The sequence below is a fragment of the Chrysochloris asiatica genome, unplaced genomic scaffold (assembly GCF_000296735.1).
Source record: "Chrysochloris asiatica unplaced genomic scaffold, ChrAsi1.0 scaffold00008, whole genome shotgun sequence".
In the NCBI taxonomy this organism is placed as follows: Eukaryota; Metazoa; Chordata; class Mammalia; order Afrosoricida; family Chrysochloridae; genus Chrysochloris; species Chrysochloris asiatica.
Window position 1 is genome coordinate 5,321,388 of NW_006408526.1, and position 19,197 is coordinate 5,340,584.

Below are 19,197 nucleotides of genomic sequence, written 5' to 3' on the forward strand. Positions count from 1 at the left end.
ATTAATCAATTCTGCTGCAAAAGGCCTCTTTAGGGTGTTCAAGAACAAAGATGTCAGTTTGAGGGCTAAAGTGTGCCTGACCCAAACCATGGTATTTTCAATTACTTCATCTGCATGTGAAATTTGGACAAGGAAAATGGAAAACCACAGAAAAAATCAATGCATTTGAATTATGGCGTTGACATATTGAAATATTGAAAGTACCATGAAATGTCTGAAGAGCAACTAAATTTGTCTTAGAAGTAGAGCCTGATTGAATCTTAGAAGCAAGCATGATGAGACTTCCTTTCCTATTTAGGACATGTTGTGAAGAGGGACTGTTCCCTTGTGATGTATTTCCTTCCTTGATTCTGATTTATGTTTTTGCTAACATTTCTTCACACTGGATATGTGTACACTGTGTTTCTTTCTCCTATTGAGGATTCTGTGAAGTTGCCTACCTGAACTCTCCACCCAAGAACAATGCTGGCTTTATCTTAAGAAGTCCATGCTGCACCAGGCCAGCTACCAAGGCACCCATGGTCCTTTTGTCTCTTTGTTCACACTTTTTATCTAGTTTTTCTTTCTGTTTAGTGTTCTAGTTAATTTTCCATCCTTTAAATTGCTACTCAGGGTTCCACATTTGCCGTCTTTGTATATCTCTTTCACTTCGTTTCCATGTCTTTATTTGCAAGGAAATGGCATTATATGTCTGACTAAGCTAGCATCTTTCTCCCTCCATTTTACCTAAATTTTCATCTTTTGTCTTTTCAAATTCATAGAGACACATTTATTTTCTCAGTATTTATTTAAATAACATACTGATGATGGTGTGGGGGCATGTGGGTATATAATCATGTATAACATGTATAATCAAAATTCTTGTTACCTTTAATATGGAAGTTTAATCCAGTAAAATAGAGTGCTATTACTTACTCCTCCTATTTTATTACTTTTGCTGATTATCATGCCTTTAAACTATATGCATATAATATCACACTTCTATATGTATATGATATTGCATCCTAACTCTCACTCCCATGTTGTTGTTATCCAGGATTATGTGTTGTTAAATAGTTAGAATTTATTTTTATGTAGCAATAACCTGTCTTATTCAACTTTTCTCTAGTCCAAGTTTATTGAGATATAATTTACAGATTTAAAAAATTCATTAATTATAAATGTGTAGTATAAAGATTATTAGAGAATTATATTAAATGTGTATTCTTCAATTGTTAGTTCTATTCAGTTTTTAAAATAATTTCATCACTCATAAAATCTCCCCTGTGAAACTTGGCAATGGTATATTTTATGATTGCATAAACAATTAGTGTAATTACTATTGCTACCTTGTATCCATGAAAAATGATGAATTATGTTCTAAATATGTACATTTACCACAATTTTAAAAAAAATCTCATTTTCCAATTTGTCTAATCACCACTTCTAACTGGAATTTAGGCACTGATATGATTTGTGTCTGTATAGATTTGTTTTACTAAACATTTCACATAAATAGACTATACACTATGTTGTTTATTACATTGGTCTTCTTTTACATAATATGGTATTTTTGAGTCACTTCATGTTGTTACAGTATTAGTAGTTTCATAACTTTCATTGTTGTTACTCTTTTGTATAGTGTATTAATCATTGACGATGGCTGAAATATATTATAACAAACTTGGTGACTTAAAAGAGAAAAAAATTATTCTTTCCTGGTTCTGGAGTCCTGTAGTCCAAAATTGGTATTTTTGTTGTTGTTGTTCAATGCTGTCGAGTCAGTTCTGTCTCATAGTGACCCTGTAGAGGGGTTCCAAGTAGTAGCTGGTAAGTTTGAACTGCTGACCTTGTGATTCAAACCGACCTTGCAGTCCAGTGCTTTATCCCACAACACCCATATCACTTGGCTGGAAACCAAACAAACAAAAATCTTAAGGAGTCAATTCTGACTCATAGTGACATTATATGAGAGAGTACAACTATTCCTTAGGGTTCTCAATACTGAAAATCTTCTATGGCTACAGTAAGACTCATTTTCTCCTATGGAATACTTGGTAGGTCTGAACCACTAACATTGTAGTGATCAGTCCCATCCATGCTTAACCTACTGAACTGTGAGGGTACGTCCTTCAGAGATAATCCGTTCTTTACTTCCTCATGCTACAGTAATTTCCAGGAATCTATTTGTGCCACATCATAGCAATTTCTATATTAATTGTCTCATTAACCTTCTCTTATGTCTATATAGTCAAATAGCAGATCTTCCTAAAATTTCCTTTATTTGTTGTTATGTGCTGTGGAGTCAGTTTCGATTCATAGCAACCCTGTACAGAGTTTCTGAGGCTGTAAATCTTTATGGGAGCAGAAAGCCTCATCTTTCTCCCGTGGAACAGATGGTAGTTTGGAACTGCTGACCCTGAGGTTAGCAGCCCGATTCATAACCACTACGCTACCAGAGCTCCTTTCTTTATAAGGACACATTTAGTACCTATCTTTGTAATCCAGTATAATCTACCATTTTCAAAATTACATCTGTGAAATGTTTTTTTTTTTGCACAGTTAAGTAAAATATTCTTAAATTCCAGTGATTAGGACCTGGATTCCTTTTGGTGGCTTTATTCAGGTACCACATATGACTATACATATCCTAGTGCTTCCACTTACCAAGTGATGGGTTTCCTCAGGATTCCTCCACATAGGATTTGTTGAGCTTCTTGAATGTGAAGACTAGTGTTTTTAATCAATTTGGAGAATTTTTGCATCCACTTATTTTATTTTTTTAAGTTTTATTGTGAATTATGTGACAATTTACATGGGAGAACATTAGTTTTACATTCATCTTATCCTATATTGTTTAATTGCCATGGTTACAAGCATCCACTTATTTTTACACATTTGCCATCCCTTTGTACTTCCCTTGTTTATGTAGTATTTCATCACTGGTTTTTTTGGTTTTTTTTTAGCTTGATATGACCCACAAGTCTTTAAAGTTTTTTCATTTGCTTCACTCTCAGCTCTAGAACCCCAGTGACTAGTTTAGTGGCCATGGGCTCTGAGTTCACACATCTCCCTAAACTTCAGACCAGCCAGGACTTCCTCTTCTTTCTCTCATCTCAAGGTCAATGGGTGTGATTGGAACATGGCAAAACTCATCCCATGTCTTCATTGTTGCCTTTCCCTCACTTCCAGTACATTTACCAGGACTCCTTTGCCTATGTAACTTCCACCAAATGACTCTTTTCCTGAGGAGCACGGGTAAGAGAAAGTAAGAGAAGATATTGATAGATTGATAAGATTCAGTAGTGAATAGTTATTAATAGAATTACATTAATTATGATTTTAAAAAGTTGGAAATCAAACATATATCAAATTAGCCATATTAGAAGCAGAAACAAAAGATTTCACAACCATCTGGGAGAAAGAGGTAGAGGTGGAACACGTCCTTTGAATCATGAAATCCCCCTGCATTGAACCCTTTTCCCCCAGAGACAGAATGTTGTGATATCAAGAAGTAGCAGATGAGCATCAGCAATCGAATCAAGAGCCTGAGAATGAGACAGAGTTGTGGAATTCCCAGCCCAAGAAGCAAGTAAAGAAAAATACCTTTGGGCAGGAGACTAGTTTGTAGATTGGAGTGTCTCCAGAAGCTTAATTGCGGAACTAGGTTGCTGATTCAAAAAGCTATCACTGAATTTCTTTGGGTACCTTTGGGCATTTATCAGCAGCCCTAAAAGAGATTTTGTAACATTACCCAGGCAAAGAGAGGTATGCCTGTGGGCACTGCTAAGGAGACACTGTCCTGATTGAAAGAACTCTACCCTGAGTGTTTCTGACCTTAAATTGTAGCGAGTAAACTCTCCTAATAAACTCCCACCTGTGAATATGGTATCTGAATTCTATGTTCCAATGAATTATGGAACACATCTGAGTAGAGCTCAGTGTGAGTTATTGTAGGTGACATTTTTTTACACTTACCTTCAGCATTTTTGAGTTTTTTACCACCCACAAGAATAATTACTTCCAAATCTGCTGTTTCTCTTTGGTCAAATTCCTGAACCCTGAAGAAATTGTTCTCAATAATTTTTGTCAGTTCCATACATTTTGTTTTGTTCTGTTGGGATGTGGGGCAAAGGTGGGTGTATATACATTTGTAAGTTTGTTTGTTTGTTTTTAGAAGGAATTTCTCAGCCTCTTAATTCCTTGCTATATGGGAATTCTCCCATTTTCAGATTTGGTGTTGCTCTGTCCAATTCCTGCTGAGTTAAATTGTATTCTTTCTAGTATATATTGTATTTATTATCTGAAAATATTTTGTGGCAAATCTTCCGAGTTCTTGGTTATCTCTAAATCCCTCACTCCTATTCTAATGATATTTTGGATGGCTACGTGATTAAGCCTAAAAGTTACTTTTTCTTGTGACATGTAAGTATCTTGTGAATGTTTCCAGTGGATGAAAAGATATTGCTCCATTTTTTTTTCCTGCATGAAGCATTTTGTTCCATCAGAAATAGTTAAGATTTTTTCTGTTTTTTGCTTTATAAATTCCAATGGGGGAAAAATTGTGTATATATGTTTGTTTGCTATTTTTGTTATACAACAAATGTGCAGTATATTTTATTCTGCTTTGCAGAATCTTCTGACCTGACTTATTAGTTTCCTATAAAACTTCAAATTGCAACAAATATTCAATAGAGAAAACTGGTCATATTTGGACTTTCTCTTTCCTATTGTCTTATCCCAGTCTTCAGTCCACTCACAATACAGTAGCTTATGGTAAAAAACAAACATCAGAACGTTCCTTTTATTTGAAATGTAATCCAAATATTTCTGAAATTGCTTCTATAACTCCTTGATACCTTTAAAAATACAATTTTTCTAATGTACCTGGCTTTTTCTAGACTGCCGACTATCACTTACTACATCCTTCTCAGATGTAGAAGTCCTTCACTGCTTTAAGTCTTATTTTGTATTTGGGTTTAGAGGTTTATTTATAGTTGTATCCAATATGTGTAACTTTGTGGTCATGTTGTTTTTGTGTTGTTAGGTACTGTCATGTCAGTTGAGATTCATAGTGACCCTATGTACAACAGAAAAAGTAACTGCCCAGTCCAGTGCCACCCTCATAATAGTTGTTATACTTGAGCCCATTGCTGTTACCATCTTGTTAATCCATCTTATTGGAGGTAAGCCTCCCTTTCGTTGATCCTTCGCTTAGCAAACATGGTGTCCTTTTCCAGGAACAGGCACTTCCTGATAACCTATCAAAAGCATAAGAGACAGAGTCTCATCATCCTGTCCTCTAAAGAGCACTCTGAATGTGTTTCTTCCAACACAGATCTATTTATTCTTCTTGCAGTCCATGGTACCTTCAGTATTCTTGATCACAACAACTCAAATGCATGAATTCTTCTATGGTCTTGCTTACTCATTGTCCAACTTTCACATGCATATGAGGATATTAAAAATAATGTGAGTTGGGTCAGGTGCACCTCAGTCCTTAAATTTGTATCTTTGCCCTTAAACAGTTTAAAGAGGTCTTGTACAGCAGATTTGCTTAATGCAATATGCCATTTGATTTTGGGGCTGCTCTCATGAGTATTGATTGTGGATCCAAGCAAAATGAAGTCGTTGATATCTTCAATCCTTTATCCATTTAACATGATGCTGGTGTGGCACTGCAAAATAATGCACTGGACCACAAGGGCAGTTTGAGCCACAAGGTCAGCAGTTCAAACTCACCAACTGCTCCTTGAAAACCCTGTACAGGGTTATTATGAGTGGGAACCAATTCTACAGCGCTTAAAAACAACATTTATTGGGCCAATTGTGAGGATTTTTGATTTCCTTACATTGAGGTGCAACCAATACTGAAGGCTGATTTTCAATTTTTTAAATGATAGATTTAGAGAAAGACCAGAAAATAGTGATCACTTAATCGTGAACATTCTGTTTTATTCTGATGGTTTAATCACTCTTAGTAACTCAATGTGATTGCAGAGTCATTCACTGGGAATGCAGTAGTGCTCCACCTTCATGGCACTTACACTTCAATCTTGTAGGGAAGCAAGATATTGCATAAATAGGTTAGATGTATGGCTGTATGTATAAACTGGGATGTATGAAAATGTATAGTTAAATAACTATGCTCATTCTGGGTTGTAGGAGGAAGAGACAGGGAATTCTTCCCAGAGAAAGTTATGTGTAAGCTGTAACTGGAATATTATTCATTTGAAAAATTACACAATATGTAGTACAAAAAAACCCAAAAAACAATACCCAATGCCATCGAGTTGATTCCAAGTCATAGTAACCCTGTCAGACAGTGTAGAACTGCTCCAGAGGGCTTGCAAGGCTGCAGATCTTCACAGAAGCTGACTGCCATAGGAGGCTATAACTTCTGAGCTTTCAACTTTCCCATTAGTAGTTGAGCACTTAACCACTGTGTCTTTTCTAGCACATTGTATATGTTAAGTATATATTTATTATACTAGTTAATGAATAGAGGTTAGTTGTGCAAACGTTATTATCATAGGGTTTAGAAAGATGTGGAAATATGACAAAGAATGTGTGGGATAGATAGAACAATGTATAAAGAACCTGGGGTCAGAAGCATGTAACATACTTACACAGCTTCAAGAAGTAAAGTACTATAGGTGATGAATAGAGAACAAGGAGAAGAACGGCACAATAGGAGTCAAGAAAATTAATTTTAGAGTATGGGGAAACTTTTAAGAGTGTTTTACAGACTTTGTTTATCATCAATGATATGGTGTTACAATGAAAATTTTAAACATGAGATTTACTTAATGAAATTTGGAATTGTAAAAGTATATGTATATATACCTTTTATAGTATTTCTGAGGCTGTAAATCTTTATGGGAACAGTAAGCCTCATCTTTCTCCTAAGCAACTGCTGGTAGTTTTGAACTGCTGACCTTGAGGTTAGTAGCCAAACTCGTAACCACTGTGCTGCCAGAGTTCCTTATATATATTTATGTATGTGTATATATATATATGATTTCACCTATGTGTAAAATAGATTGGAACTGGGATGAGATTGCCAAAAATCTAGTGTTATATTATAAATGATTTGTGATAGTGGATTTACCTAGAATGAGATAAGTATGAATGAAGAATAATGCATAGATTTTGCATGGTAGAATTAATACAATATGGAATTGATTAAGAGTAAAGTACAAAGAAAAGCACAAGGGGATTGTTACCTTTAGATTTCTGACTTAAGCAAATAAGTTTATGAAAATTGATGTTAAGATAAATGAGAAAATACAGGAGGATGGGGGTGGGGTAGAAAACTGAATTTAATTCTGATCATGTTAAGTTTGATGAGCATGTGAAACAACCAAATAATAATATAAACTAGTCATGGCATTTAATTTTCTAAAACTTAGAAGAAATGTCAGTACTATAATAACAGACAAAAGATAAAACAGGAACCTATAAAAACTAGTATGATAACATTGGAAAAGTGACTAGCTGGAGAAAAGAAAATTATTTAGAACATATCTTGGGGAAAATTGAACACTTAAAGGTTGCATGAATGAGAAGTAATTATCAAAGAGGCTGCTAATTAAACAACATAAAAAGCAACAAAAACAAAACAAAATAACAAAAAGTAATGAAAAATACAAATACATGGGTATGTCATTATAAAAGCCAGAGATAAAAGTGGTTTAAGAAGGAGGTTAGGTACTAGAAAGAGGTCAGAAGTAGAATTAGAGCTGAAAATCTGTGGATTTAACAATATGAAGGTCCCTGTAGAATGTACAAAGTACACTTTTCATGGCATAGTAAATGTGCAAAACTGGCTGTGTAATGAGTAGGAGGTTTTAGTAAAAGTGTTTGCTGCAGTAATCCCTATAGTCACTGAAATTCAATTTCCATTTCCTTACATCTTCTGTATCCTGCATTGCTAGTAGGATCCTACTTGCTCTTTTAACAAATCCTACTGTAGTTCTCAAGGAGCCTTTGCAGCATCGGTTACAAGGTTACAAGTTGTGCTGCTAACTGCAAGGTCAGCAATTTGAATCTACCAGCATCTCCATGGGAAAAGATGAAGCTTTCTGCTCCTATATAGATATACAACCTTGGAAACCCTATACAGGGTCACTATGAGTCAGAACTGACTTGAAAACATGCCACCACCACTACTGCAGTTGTCAGCATTTCTCCTGCTCTCTCTATATGGATGAATGCAATGGTGCCTTAAGAAGACTAAGCTGCTCTAGTTAACAGAGTTTATATACAAATTCAATCCATAGGAGATATTTTTCCTGTGCCACCTTAGGCTTATTTTTAATTCATCAATAAACCATCCCTTAATACAAGTCCTGGTGTGGCACTGTATGATAAGCACTGGAGTGCTAAATACAAGGTTCAATCCCACCAGCTACTTCTTGGAAACCTAATACAGGGTCACAATCCAACTCCACAGCACTTAACAATAACAACAACAACAATACAGGACTAAGGAGGGCTACTGTGGAACTGAATGATAAGCACTTGACAACTAATGACAAGGTTTGTGATTCAAATCCACCAGTAGCTCTTCAGAAACTCAGTGAGTCAGAACTGACTCAATAACACTTAATAAGTAAGATGGAAGTTTAGTAAAACCTGCCTTATTTTACACTTCTTTATTTTTTTTTTTTATGGGATGTGGAATCAGTCACACAAGAATAGATCTTCTAAAGTATCTGCAATAGGCTTTACTTCAAAAAGAGCAGAACATGCTTCATACCAGGATAGGTCTATCTTCTCAATGCTTGAATCATGCTCAGATTGTTAGGCTAGAATATGGACTCTTCCTCAAGATTTTATTGTTAAGTGCTAACTCATAGAGATCTGTGTAGTGAGGTGGGACTGGTAGGTTTGAACAGTCAACCTTGTGGTTAGGTAGGAGTGCGAGAGAGATGAGAAACAATGAACACTTTTTTTTTCCATCCATAATAAAATAATGCATAGTGGCAGCATTTATTGAGAAGGGAAACACTGTGATAGAGACACATTTGGCAGATCACCTTAGATACTTGAATATGTAGCATATAAAAGTTGTTATGTGGTTAGCAGTCTAGTGCTTATCCTACAGTGCCACACAGGAATCTGTACTCTACCTTACTATATCATATTATGATTTAAATATCAGACAGGACAACTCATTTTGTTATATAGACATCCAGTCTTATCCGCCATTCCTTTTGACCTACATTAGATATAGATTTGAAAACAGATGTAAAATTAACCTTCCCATTAACTTCGCTACCACCCTAATGCCTGGCCTGTTTTCTGCTTTGAAATCATGAACCAATGTTTTCTTCTGTAACTAAAAGATCTTAAAGGCTTGCTGAAGTTTATAATATTACCTTTGTTGCCTTCCCATAACCTTTTCATTTCCAAAGAAACCAATTACTTAAGCTCTGAAATAGTAGTAATTGTCTTCACAATGAAAAATGTCTTCATTTACAAATATAATAAATGTATAGGCTGCCCAAATCAGTCTTGTGAGTTTTTAGTTTGAATATCTTCAATACTATTTTCAGATAAATAAACTATCATAAATGTAGAGCAATAATTCATCCAACTTTGCCCAGGGCCTTCCGGTTTTAACTCTGAAACACCTGCGTCCCAGGAAACCCCTCAGCCCCAGGGTAACTGTGACAGCTGAACTTCTTGCCCCCTTTTGCTTATTTTATAGCACTAGGAAAATTGTTAAGGTGATCTGTCAAATATGTTTCTATCACAGTGTTTCCTGTCTCAATAAATGCTGCCACTATGTATTATTTTATTATGGAGTGTTCATTGTTTCATATCTCTCACACACTCCTACCAGCAAATCCACATAACTAACTAACGTAAAGTAACTCACCACTCATTGGGTGATTCACCACTAACAATCTGCTTCAATCTCTTGCCTAAACTTTTAAACCTTAAATGGTTCCCCTGATTTCACTCCTGACCCCTTACAACTAATTCTTCAAATAAGAGTATGAGTGATATATTAAAATATAAATTAAATCCGGATACTGCATTACTTAGAATAAAAGTCAAGTTTCCTACTAGAAAATTTACATGAGCTGATTTTTGGCATCTGCTTTGATCTTTTTTCTCTATCCCCTTCACTCACTGTGTCCTGACATACATATTCTTGCTGGATCCTGGGAATACAAAGCATATTCCAATCTCAAGACCTTTGCCCTTAATCATTGTTGCAAAAGTGGTTGTAATTCTTCCTTCCTGTTTGAGTCCACAACCTTTGTAAAGTGACTGACTGTTCATTTCATTTCATCAAGACATAGAAGGAGTCTATTTTCTTCACCCTTTGACTTCGAGCTGAACTTGTGATTTTCTAAGGTCAAAAGAAATTAACTAAAGTGATGGGGCTTAGTTCAGATTTTAGATCTCAAGAGGACTTGAATCTTAAAAATCAAGACTTAACCTGCTGAAGAATGAGAATCGACATGGAGCAGACTGAATCATTCCAGCCAACACCATCCTAGATTTGTCAACCTTATAATGACCTGCTGTTTGAACAGAAATGCATAGGTGTTTATGTCACTGAGTTTGGGAATTTTTTTATGGTTTTCTCACATAGAAACAGATAATTGATAATAGTTACCATTACTTGGAATGAAAGTCTTCATGACATTTTCTGGTCAACTTCATTTCTAATTATGCAAAGTATATACACTACTTAAAAGAATGCTAGGAGTTTGGGATTAGATTTAAAAGATTTCCTTTTATTTTGCACTATTTAATCCACCTTTTTCATCTCCTTGATGAATTACTCCTCAAATTTCCCACTCAATGTTGGAAATGGTTCTCTGATGGGTCCATTTCATATAGTTTATAAGGAGCCCTTGGAACTAAATGGATTACACATTGGTCAACAATTGAATTTCACCAATAACTCCTTGGGAAAAAGATGAGGCTTTCTGCTTCCGTAAAGATTTGCTGTTGTTATTATGTGTCATCAAGTCATTTCAAAACAATAGAGACCCTATCTATATAGGGTTTGCGAGGACCAAGTGGTGGGTTTGAACTGCTGGTGGTTCACAGTCCAGTGTTGATTCTACAGCACCTTGGAAACCTTATACAGGGTAGCTGTGAGTTGGAACCAACTCAACAGCATGCAGCAGCAACAGCATGATCAAAATCCCAAGGTGAATTGTGTCCTTATCTTGTATTATAAATCCTTACCTTACTGATGTTAAGGGGCACTGGTTAAGCTGTGGACTAAACACAGACCTGTTAACCACAAAGTTGATAGTTCAATCCCTACAGCTGCTTTAAGGGAGAAAGATAAATGGCTATCTGGTCCCATATGATTTATTTACACTCTTGGAAACCCTAAGAAGCAATTCTGGCTGTCAGCCGTGGAGTCAGTTCCGACTCATAGCGACCCTGTACAGGGTTTCCGAGGCTGTAAATCTTTACAGGAGCAGAATGCCTCATCTTTCTCCCATGGAACAGCTAGTAGTTTCAAACTGTTGACCTTGTGGTTCGCAGCCTGATTCGTAACCACTATGCTACCAGAGCTCCTTAATTAGCAATTCTACTCTCCTGTATATACTGGTGCTATGAGTCAGGATGAACTTACTGGCAGTGGAATTTTGGCATACCTGTGGTTATAATCCCTATTGGGAATGAATTTTCTTTTTTATGTTAATAATATCGTATTAATGAAGGTTGTCTCTTAAGCCAAATCTTTGGAGATATAAAAAGAATAGATTGAACAATCAATAAAGTAGTCAAATAAAGGTGGCAGAAGATAGATGCCAAGTCACATGGAGATTTCCAAAATATACAGTTCAAGAGAGACAAAGATTTTCCTCAAGTGCCAACAGACAGAGAAAGCCAACCTTCCTCTATAAGTCAGACTTCTAGCCTCCTAAACTATAAGTAAATAAGTTTCTGTTTGATAAAGGCATTCATTTGCAGTATTTCTGTTATAACAACACTACATAACTAAGATATTTGACAATTTAGAACACCATGCTTAGTCATTTCCTGATTTGTGACGCATAAAAGACAATGCTCCATGATCAATGTGAATATTGCCTAAATATGTCTTAGTTACTGAATTGATATAGGTAAATTGTCTTTGAATTTAAAATTGGTTAGAATAGTATATTTCAGATAAGTAAAGTTGTTATTTTTCAAATATATTACAGATCCAAAAAATAAGCATTTCTGGTGATTAACATTTGTTGAGGTTCCCCATTCTTTAATTTTGCACAAAGTGCCTAAAGTGTCTGAAATGGGTAATGTAGACTAAAATGCAGTCATTAATTCAGTATTATTTATTCACATTTTGTTGGGACAAATTTTACATTAGAATTCAAAGATTCACCTCCTATGAAAGAAAATGCTTATTAAAGCTGTCACATATTTTGTATATTGAGTATTTTGCATCACTGGTCCTAAAGCAAGTTCTGCTGTGATTGTCAACAGTGATTATTGCATATTTTATAAATATCATCAGTTCTACCTACTTGTATGCATATTGGAAAATAAAGCATTCGCTTATGTAGTTAGAGATAGATGATCTAAAATAGATGAAGCTTGAGAGCTACTTTGTCAAAAATAGTCCATTTAGTTTCTTGTGAAACAGTAAAAGGACTAGATTATTAATATATGACTTTTCAGCAAAATAGTTAAGCAAGACACATTTTTTAAAATCTCCTCTTTACCTTAAGTAAAAAGTGAGTAAGTTAACACTAAACAAAAGGGGCTGCTTCAATTTGTATGTGTATAAACTAATAAAATTCCTACTCAGTGAGAATAGCTATTGATATTTGAAAACTTTACCCTCCATGCATAGTGAAAACTCAGCTAGCTTCCTTAGTTTTGGGAAAAAGTAACTACTTTCAAAATTTGCATCTCTCAGGAGTGACTGTATAAGGCAATACATATCTTATGGTAAAAAAAAAAAAAAAGTTTTAAACTATAAGTACGGGGGTAAGGAAAGCTTTTTAGTGTTACTTGTTTACTCTATCAATAATTTATTGAAAATTGTATCTTGAAAGCAATAAAATACAGTCTACATGTGAGGGCACAAAAAATAACAAAGAAAAATACTTTAATACCCAATTCTCTTTGTGCCTACCATCAGATGACTTTAAGAAATATTTATTGAGTTTTTACATTTCTGGCTTCATTTAGAAACTTAGAGTAAATAAACTGATTATTGTTTTAAGGAGATAAGAGATTTCATTAAGGAGAAAGGGGCGTATGAAAAAAGCTATAGGTATATAAGTGTAAGTCAGAAAGTATTGCTACTATTCTAATTTGTACATACACGGGTTTATTCCAAATAAAGCATGGTGAAATATGTACCTGAAATCAATAGCCGGCTTTCAGTCATCAAGTTCATCCAATAATACACTTGCTTTCGTCTTGTTAGGATGCCTTTTTTTTTTCTTTTCTTTTTTTGTAAAACCATAGAACATGACTCTGAGGCTAAGGTTGATACCAAATACTTTACAAAACTCAAGTGGACATCTTCCCAAACCATTGAAGCTTTGCAACAAGTTATAGGAATGCTATTCATATAAAACAACAGTTTGGGGATGAATCAAGCATTTTAAGGAAGGTCAGGAAGAGCTAAAAGATGATACAAGAGATAGTCAACCTGGATGAATGAAGATGTGTGGCTCATGTCTAGAAACTGACAGAAGGCCATAGAATTATCATTGAGGTGATAGACACTGAACTTGGAATTTCACATCATTCAGCATTTTCAATTTTAAGAGAACATCTTGTCCTTAGGAAGCTCTCAGCTTGATAGGTGCCAAAAGCAATGTTTGAAGGTAGGCTAGCTCAAAGAGCTGATCTTCTCATCAATATTGTAAGCAAGATCAAAGCTAATTAAATTTATATTATGGAATAGATCATAACTAGGCACAAGTCTTGAATTTACCAACATGATTCAGAGAAAAAGGTCTAATAAAAAGAATGGCCTCTGCTGAGTGAGTTAAATTCAAGGCAAAGAAGTCTTCTCAAAAGTTTTTTTGGTATTCCAAAGAGGTATCTAGATAGATTTTCTTGAAGGACACAGGATGATCTCAGTGGTTTATTTTGAAGTTTTGAGAAATCTGAAGGCTGAATTGGTGAGAAAAAGGCCTTGAAATTTGCTGTAGGAAATTTTTTCAAGATCAGCAATATACCTGCTCATTTTTCAAGAGTAGCTATGGACAACATTGTTAAGTTTGAGTATTCCGGAACACTTAATTGTGCTCATGAGGAATCTGTACCTGGACCAAGAGGCAGTTGTTTGAACAGAACATGGGAACACTGAATGTTTTGAAATTAAGAAAGGTGTGCGACAAGTTGTAGTCTTTCACCATACTTATTCAACCTGTATACTGAGCAAATAATCCGAGAAGCTGGGTTCTATGAAGAAAAACGTGGCATCAGGGTTGGAGGAAGACTCATTAGCAGCTTACGATATGCAGATGATACAACCTTGCTTGCTGAAAGTGAAAAGGACTTAAAACATTTACTGATGAAGATCAAAGAGCACAGCCTTTGTTATGGATTACATTTCAATGTAACAAAAACAAAAGTCCTCAGCATTGGACCAATAAACAACATTCTTATCAACGGAGAAAAGATTGAAGTTGTCAAGGACTTCATTCCTCTTGGATCAACTATCTACACTCATGGAAGCAGCAGTCAAGAAAGCAAACGATGCATTGCATTAGGCAAATCTGTTGCACAAGACCTTTGTAAAGTCTTGAAGAACAAAGATGTCAGCTTGAAGACTAAGGTGCACCTGACCCAAGCCATGGTATTTTCAATAACTTCATATGCATGCAGAAGCCTGACAGTGAATAAGGAAGACCATGGAAGAAGTGATGCCTTTGAGTTATGGTATTGGAGAAGAATATTGAAAGTGCCATGGGCTGCCAAAAGAACCAATAGATCCGTTTTGGAAGAAGTGTAGCCAGAGTACTCCTTAGAGGCCAAGATGGCTAAACTTCATCTCTGATATTTTTGACATATTGTCAGGAGAGACCAGTCACTGGAGAAAGAGATCATGTTTGGTAAGGTGGAGGGTCAGAGAAAAAGAGGAAGACCCTCCAACGAGATGGATTGGTCAATTGGCAGCATCAATGGACTTAAGCGTGACAATAGTAGTGAGGTTGGCCCAGGATCAGGCAGTGTTTCCTTCTGCTTGGCATAGGATCTTTATGAGTCAGTACCAATTCTATGGCATCTAACAACAACAACAACAAGGGATGTCTTAGGAGCATTTTGTTGGGAAATCTGACCACATTCACTCTAAAGGTCTGATCTTGACCCTTTAGCCTCCCTTCTCTCCCCCCACAAAACAAAACAAAAACAAAAACATGTTAGGTGCCATCTCGCTGGTTCGAATGAATCATAGTGACACTACACACAACAAAAGCAACTCTGCCCGGTTCTGCACCATCCTCACAACTGTAGTTGTGCTCCATCCCATTGCTACGGCCACTGAGTCAATCCATTTCATTGGGGGGGGGGTGTCTTCCTCTTTTTCACTGACCCTCCACTTTACCAAGAATGCTATCCTTCTCCAGGGACTGATCCTTCCTGATAATATGTTTGCAATATGAGAGACGAAGTCTCATCATCCTGGCTTCTAAGGGTCATTCTTACTTTTTTTTTTTTTTTTTCCAGTACAGACTTGTTTGTTTATTCTAGCAGTCCATGGTACTTTTAAAGAAACATTTAAAGGGAACATGATTTGAGTCCCTCAGCGATACGTGGTATAAACGAAAAAGTACAGAATTCTTCAGGGAAGGGTTAGACAGATAGAAACACTGCCTTGAGAAGTATAGAGACCTAAATAGATTATTTGGTGAAAACACAACAGCTTCCAATTTTGATAGTTTTGTAAAGGTTTCTGTGATTGCATAGCAATATTTGACTTACCTTCCTATGTTGTTGTTGTTGTTATGTGTCGTGGAGTCGGTTCCGACTCATAGCGACCCTGTACAGGGTTTCCGAGGCTGTATATCTTTGCGGGAGCAGAAAGCCTCATCTTTCTCTTGTGGAACAGCTGGTAGTTTCAAACTGCTGACCTTAAAGTTCACGGCCTGATTCATAACCACTACGCTATAACCTTTCTATGAGTATACATGAAATTCTGAAATGATAAAGGTTGTTGTTAAGTGCTATAGTAGGTTCTGACGCATAGTGACCCTGTGTAGGATTTCCAAAGAGGGCTGGTGGGTATGCTGCTCACCTTGCAGTAGCCAGTCCAGAGCTTATCCTACAGCACCACACACAAATAATAAAGATGTGCTATGGAGTCGGTTCAATAATAAAGGCTGTTATTGTTGTTAAGTGCCATTGAATCAATTCCGACCCATAGCAACCCTGTATAGGGTTTCCAAGAAGCAGCTGGTGAGCTTGAACCACCAACCTTGCAGTTCAAGTGACTTTGCAGTCTGACGCATTAGCCCACAAGGCCACGAATTCCCAGATTTCTTTTTTTTCCCCTCTAAGTGGGAAGAGTGACAAATACCGCTGAACTTGATGGGAAAGTTCTCATCTTTTTAATCATCATTGAGTCCTGGTGTGGCGCTGTGGGTAAATGTTGTCAGATTGTAAAGCCTTTTGAACTGCAAGGTCGGCTGTTTAAACTCATCACCTGCTCCTCGTAAATCCTATACAAGATTGCTATGGGTCGGAACTGACTCGAAAGTACTTAACAAAATGCTGTGAGTTAGGGGATCGTGGTGCTTCCAACAGTAAGCACTGGACTCTGTGAACCACAAAGTCTGTGGTTTGAGCACACCAACTGCTCTGTGAGAGAAAAACGAGGCTTTCTGCTCCCTCAAAGAATTAAAGCCTTGGAAACCTTTTAAGGGGTAGCTATAATTCAGAAATGACTTCACGGCACTTAACAAAAATAACAACAGGCTGTGCGTTTACCTTGTCTCAAATAGGTGCTCTTTTTGTAACTAAATGAAAATTAAGAAATTGAAAGTCTTATTTATTTTGAATATATTTTTGATTCTTGATTACAGATGTTATTTACAAAGTAAAAAAAACTTACATAAAATTTCACATATATACGTTTTGCATATAATTAACAAATTTTACATATAAAAGAATTAAATTTATTTAAATTTGATTCACCTTACTACTCTTTTTAGTCCCTCTCCTTCTAGTAACCTTAATCAGATGCTTTCAGATTACTGGGAATAAATACGATCATGTAACATAGCGAGTTCTAGTTGATACAGATATTCTCTTTTACCTTCACCCCTCCCCCTAACTGTCCTGTGTTCTGTTCCTTTAGGGCTAATTTAAGAATTACATTCGCCTTATGAATAAATTTAAATCATGCTATCAGTGATATACTTCCACAGTCCAAATAAAACTAACATTTTAAAGAGCACTTCAAAAAACATAACAAAGGTGTTGGGGATAGGCTTGTATGTCTAATAGAAGTTCTAAGAATCTAGACCTTGCGTAGTCTACGCTACCTTTGTTGTTGATATGTGCTGTCGAGAAGGTTTCGCCTCATAGCAACCTTATTAAGGGTTTCATAGGAGTGCCTGGTGGGTTCGAATGGCTGACCTTGAAGTTCAAACTGACTGTGCAGTACAGTGCATTTTCCCACAGTGCCACACCAGGACTCCTTTAACATAGTAATTTTAGGACAAATCAGAGTAAGTTAAAATACATAAATCGTTTTATTTTGCGTTACATGTCCTGTCAGGAAACAAGGGAGTAAACAGAAAACAAAAACAAAAACAAAATCAAAACTCACTTCTTAGTTTTTAAATTGCCTTTAGGTGAAAAAACAACTTTTAAAAAAATTGTTGGAAAAACATTTATATCATGATTAACATAAATTATGATGATGAATCATAGATTAGATAGGTAGAGATGCTTTCATAAGTAGATAAATAAACTTCAGCCACTGGGCAGCAAGACTCTTTTTATCATCTCTTATTTTATCAGTTTAAGGTCCATACCCACATTTCCATTTTTTATGATAATTTATCTAATTCTGGATCTATTATAAGGACTAGTATACTATTGATGCTCAATTATGTACTTTAGTAAAATGGTGCTAGTATCTATTATAAAACAATTTCTCCTTTCCTTCTTTGTCTTTATATTCAATAACTGTTCAATTACTTTAAATTTTACTTTATTTGCATAAAGAGATGCATAGTTCAGTACATTTGTCTGTGTTTTGGCTTACTACAATAATCAGCAGAGAAAATAAAAATTGAGACAATTTCAGAAATTTGCTTTTCTCTTGGTAGAAGAAAATTCAATATGCAAATGATAAATGGAATGAGAGCATTCTCTCTCTCTCAATATCCCTGTAAATGTTTAAGACCTGAAGGGAACTTTTTAATCATTCATAATAGTTTGGTATTCATCAAAATGTGTTGCCAGATAAAACTTTTTTTTTTTCTTCTGATTTGCAATAAATTCTCCCTGGATCCCAAAGCTCAGACTCCCATGCTTTTGAGTAATTGTAAGGAAATTGAGTAGGAATTTAATTTCCCTGATAAGTGATCCCCTCTTGCTGAAACAGCATTGTATCACCAAGGATAAAATGAATCCTATTAAAAGGAGGCATAACCAAGCAGTAGAAAGTGTCTGGGGATTTCAAGATTAAAATACATACTGTATTATATCAGTGTGTTGACATCCATCAGGAGTACATAATTTCTGACTGTTAGTCCTTTTTACAAGATAGATAACTAAATAAATATCTTCATTTAAATCTAGCTGCTATTTCATTGAGAGAGTCTGTAGCTCCAGGCACTAGTTTTAGTTTTTTCTTTGTAACATACGTCCTTGTTGTGCAGTTTATTTGATTAACCTAGGTAGAACTACAAGAGAAAATATAATAGGGTTATTTCTGATTGCCTTATAACCATGGGGCCTGTTATTTTACACGATTCTAAGGATTGGAAGTGGGGGTGGGGGGAAGTGCCTCCGGTAGATTATTTGACTAACATTGACTTTATGAGAAATTTTCAAATAAAAATAATTTTATACGCTGTCTGTGACTGAAATCCTTGGCTATATATGTGTGTTTACACTTATTGATTTTGTTAGGTGCCATCAAGTCGGCACCGACAGATAGCGACCTTATGCACAGCAGAAGGAAGCACTGGCCGATCCTGGGCCAACCTCACTACTGTTGCCACACTTGAGTCTATCGATGCTGCCACCTGG